The sequence below is a fragment of the Coffea eugenioides genome, chromosome 6 (assembly GCF_003713205.1).
Source record: "Coffea eugenioides isolate CCC68of chromosome 6, Ceug_1.0, whole genome shotgun sequence".
Taxonomy (NCBI): Eukaryota; Viridiplantae; Streptophyta; class Magnoliopsida; order Gentianales; family Rubiaceae; genus Coffea; species Coffea eugenioides.
This window is the reverse complement of record NC_040040.1, coordinates 23,739,395-23,744,707: the sequence shown is the minus strand read 5'-3', so window position 1 is coordinate 23,744,707 and position 5,313 is coordinate 23,739,395. Positions and strand designations below refer to the sequence as shown.

The window sequence follows — 5,313 nt, the reverse complement described above, 5'->3', positions numbered from 1 at the left end:
CAAGAATATAGCAGAAATTTGAAGGTTTCACCATTAATTGGCTAAGCTTTCCTTTATCTTACTTGTACTTGTACTTAATGATATTTTGTATGAATAAATTTGTGAGTTTAATTGTTATATCATTTATGAGTAGCTAAACTCCTTTATCTAGAGAGTAGATGAAACTTATGGCTATATTATATGAATTGAATGTGTTTTACTCTTGTTATATCTTGTGTTAACTTGTCTACTTGTGAAATTATAATCATTTGTTACTGACTGATCACCATTAACATGTTTTTAGTTGTTATTATGCAATGAGAATTGGTAGTAGTAATGAAAAAGCATGAGTAGAACTTAAATTGTATGTTCATGAAAATAGAGATACACTTGAGTGGATTGTTTAGCATTTTATGCAAGAAAACAGAGTAGTATTAGTATTTTACCATGAAAATAGGAAAAACTAAACTACTCTAGGCCATTTCATCATGATAATGAGGATTGAAAAATCTAGAAATAAGTCCTTAGTTAATCAAGAAAAATAACAAGTGGTAAAACTGTTTATTTGTAATATGTATGCCGTAAGTGGAATTTATTTCCCTAGATTCCTTCTTGAGTGAAATTCTTCATTTGTATTTAGCACTTGTTAAGTTAGAATTGCAGAACAGAACTGTAGACAATTTCATTATATTTCTCTGCTCAAGGATATCCAATGTTCTAAATAATAGAGAAAATAAGGATCTAGTAATTGTTTAAATTTGCTCCTCGTGGGATCGACCACATATACACTTTGTACTACAATTTTGGCCTGTATACTTGCAGCCTAATGGGTGTAATATTGAAATTAAACTTGTGTTGATATAAAAATTCCGTCAAGTTTTTGGCGCCGTTGCCGGGGAACGGCAATATTATAGTCTAATCATCTCTATTAATTTAAATATTTTCATTGTTTGATTCTGTATTTAAGTTGTTTATAGTTGAGTTTTATAAAATAGAGTTGCATAATTTCAGTATTTTCATTTGTAGTGTATGCACCGATCAAGTCGAGAAGTGACACCTTTCGATCCTGAAATTGAGAGAACACTACGGAGACAAAGGAGAAATACACAGCATCAAGAAGAGCAAGAAGATAGAATTACCATTTGAGGAAGAAATGACGGAAAATGAACCAAATAGACGAATCCTGCGAGATTTCGCTTTACCGGGAACACAAGGTTCTCAAACTAGCATTGCAAGACCAACGGTAAATGCTAATAACTTTGAGATAAAACCATCACTGATTCAAATGGTACAACAATCTCAATATGGAGGTAATGCTACCGAGGATCCAAATTCTCATTTGTCAACGTTTCTTGAAATTTGTGATACAATTAAGTTTAGTGGTGTTAGTGATGATGCAATTAAACTTCGATTGTTTCCATTTTCGTTAAGGGACAAGGCAAAGGTTTGGTTACAATCTCATCCTCCGAACACTTTCACTACTTGGGTTGAATTAGCTAAGGTTTTTTTCAATAAATTCTTTCCACCTGAAAAAACTGCTAAATTGAGAATGGATATAACTAGTTTTTCTCAACAGGAAGGAGAGACATTGTATAAAACATGGGAGCCCTATCAGAAATTACAGCGAAGATGTCCTCATCATGGTTTACCGGATTGGCTTCTGGTCCAAATATTTTACAATGGTCTCACCTATCCAACTAAGACGGATGTTGATGCGGCTGCTGGAAGAGTATTGATGGAAAAAACAGCCGAAGAAGCTCAACAATTAATCGAAAAGATGGCTGCTAACAACTATCAATGGGCAAACGAAAGAGGTAATATAAGGAGAACCGCAGGTATGCTTGAGGTAGACACTTTAAATATGCTAAGTGCAAAAATGGATAATATGGTTAAAATGCTTAAGAGGCATGTTGGTTCTAACTCTAATCAAGGAGTAATTGTCGCATGTTGTACTACTTGTGGCAGAGATCACGATGATTCTATGTGTTCTAGCAGTGAGCAGGTGCAAAACAATTACAACCGTCCACCCCAAAACAATTCATATTCCAATACCTACAATCCAGGATGGCGGAATCACCTGAATTTTGGATGGAAAGATCAAGGCAACCAACAACGACCAGTGAATCCACCGAATTTTTAACTTAAAGAACCACCTCCGGAGTCAATATCAGCTTGGGAATTGACAATTGAAAAATTGGCAAATGTATCAAATGATAAGATTGAAAAGTTAGCCAATGCTACTACTCAGCGGTTTGAAAGAATTGAACGAAGGATGGACCAACTCACCAATATGTATAGAAATGTTGAGGTCCAACTGGGACAAATTGCTAATGCAGTAAATAATCGCAACCAAGGGGATTTGTCGAGCAAAATTGAGGTGAATCCAAGGGAGCATGTAAAGGCTATAACCCTCCGTAGTGGTAAGGAAGTGGGTGAGACACTTGTAGTTGAAGATTAAGGAGCACAGTCCAGTGAGTTAGTAAAGGAAGGCAAGAAAATGAAAGGAAAAGAAAAGGTGGAAGAAAATGAGTCACAAATTGAAGATACAACACCAATTCCTCCACCGGTGCCATTTCCTTAGAGATTGAAACCTTCCAGAAATGATAAGGAATTTGAGAAGTTTGTCAACATTTTTAAGCAATTACATATTAACATACCATTTGTTGATGCTATTTTGCAGATTCCTTCATATGCAAAGTTTCTCAATGAGATAATGACCAAGAAGAGGAAGTTGGTAGATAGTGAGATAATTGCATTAACGGAAGAATGTAGTGCTATCATACAAAACAAGTTGCCACCAAAGTTGAAAGATCCAGGAAGTTTCACAGTTCCTTGCACCATTGGTAATGTAGAATTTTCTAAAGCACTTTGTGATCTTGGTGCAAGTGTTTCATTGATCCCTTTAACTAGGCAATTGGGGTTGAAAGAGTTGAAATGTACTAACATTTCCTTGTAATTGGCTGATAGGTCTATTAGACATCCAATGGGCATATTGGAGAATGTACTCATTAAAGTGCAGAAATTCATTATTCCTATTGATTTTGTTATTTTAGATATGGAGAAAGATGTTAATATACCTATTATACTGGGCAGACCATTTCTGACCACTGCAGGTACAATAATAGATGTCAAACGAGGTAAGTTCAAGTTTCAAATCAGTGAAGAGGAAGTGGAATTCGATTTGAGTAAAGTGGAGAAATATCCCTCTTTTACCGATGATATGTATTCTGATTGACTTATGTGATGAATTGACATTAGAAATGAGTCAAGTTAATCTTGATAATGATTCTCTTGAACTTTGTCTTAATGGTGTAGGCTTACAAGAGGAACAAGTTGAAGAAATGACTGAATTTTTGCAGGCACAGGTTCCTTACAAAAGGAGAAATGCGTATGAGGAGTTAGGATTGAGCAAAGGACTACCTCCACCATCGTGTGAGCAAGCTCCACGGCTTGAGTTTAAGCCACTGCCTAAACTCCTCAAATATGCATTTTTTGGAGAAAAAGAGATATTATCAGTGATTGTAAGTGCTGCACTAGATGAGGAACAACTGAACAAGCTCTTACGTGTCTTGAGGAAGCATTTAAAGGCCATAGGATGGACGATTTCTGATATCAAATGAATCAGTCCAACTATTTGCATGAACAGGATTTTATTAGAAGAAAATTCTAAACCTGTGGTTGAGACTCAAAGGAGGTTAAATCCAAATATGAAAGAACTGGTAAGAATAGAGATTCTTAAATGGCTGGACGCAGGTATAATCTTTTCAATTTCTGATAGTGTTTAGATTTCTCCTATCCATGTATTGCCAAAGAAAGGGGGGACAACCATAGTACGTGGTAAAAATGATGAAATGATTCCTTTTAGGGTTGTAGTTGGGTGGCGAGTTTGTATTGATTATAGAAAACTAAATGTAGCCACTAGAAAAGATCATTTTTCCCTTCCTTTTCTTGATCAAATGGTGGAAAGATTAGCCGGATATGAATTTTATTATTTCTTGGATGATTTTTCAGGATACAATCAAATAAGTATTGTACCGGAAGATCAAGAGAAAACTACATTTACTTGTCCGTATGGCACCTTTGCGTTTCGGAGAATGCCTTTTGGGCTGTGCAATGCACCGGCTACCTTCCAACGTTGCATGATGGCAATTTTCTCTGATTTTAATGAAAAAAATATGGAAATCTTCATTGATGATTTTTCTGTATTTGGATCTACTTATGATCAATGTTTTAACAATTTAGATCTAATTTTGCAGCGATGTGAAGAAACAAACCTTGTACTCAATTGGGAAAAATGTCACTTCATGGTTTGTGACGATATTGTTCTAGGCCGCAAAATTTCTTCTGGAGGTATTGAGGTGGATTAAGCCAAGATAGAGATTATTGAGAAAATGCCTCCACCTATCAATGTGAAAAGCATTCGAAACTTTCTTGGACATGTGGGATTTTATCGACGATTTATTTAGGATTTCTCCAAAATTGCTAAACCTTTATGTGAATTGCTTGCAAAAGATGTTCCTTTTCAATTTAATGATGAGTGTTTACTTGCTTTTAATAGGTTGAAGAAGGAACTTCTCTCCGCACCTATAATAGCATCACTGGATTGGAGCTTACCCTTTGAGTTGATGTGTGACGCAAGTGATTATGCAGTTGGAGCTGTTCTTGGGCAAAAACATGATAAGAAACTTTATGTCATTTATTATGCAAGTAAAATGCTAAATGAATCTCAAATTAACTATGCCACAACAAAAAAAGAGTTGCTAGCAGTGATATTTGCATTGGATAAGTTTAGATCGTACTTAGTAGGATCTAAAGTTATCATTTATACTGACCATGCAACACTCAAATATCTTTTAAATAAGAAAGGTGCAAAATCTCGACTAATTCGATAGATTTTATTATTGTAGGAATTTGATTTGGAGATTAAGAATAAGAAAGGATATGAGAATTTAGTCGCTGATCATCTTTCTAGACTGAAAAATTTGCATGAAGAAGACCATTCAACCATTAAAGAAGAATTTTCAGATAAGTTTTTAATGGCAATTCATAAGTCATCATGGTATGCTGATTTAGTGAATTTTGTAGTTAGTAGAGTGATACCAAGTGATTTGAATTCTCTCCAAAGGAAAAAATTTTTTAATGATGCTAAACATTACTTTTGGGATGAACCATTTTTTTACAAATATTGTGCAGATGGAATCATTAGAAGATGTGTTCCGGAAGAAAAGGTATATAATATTTTAATGCATTGTCATACTCTTGAAACGGGAGATCATTTTAGTACAACTAAAATCGTAGCAAAAATATGGCAATTTAGATTTTATTGGCCTACTA

At 34.8% G+C, this 5,313-nt stretch overlaps 1 non-coding gene across 1 annotated transcript; it reads right to left on the bottom strand.

Annotated features, from left to right (window-relative positions):
- Positions 1 to 1,519: 1,519 nt before the first annotated feature.
- On the bottom strand, positions 1,520 to 1,626 carry LOC113776638. Its single transcript, XR_003469125.1, has one exon. It is a non-coding gene; the product is annotated as a small nucleolar RNA R71 (small nucleolar RNA).
- Positions 1,627 to 5,313: the final 3,687 nt, after the last annotated feature.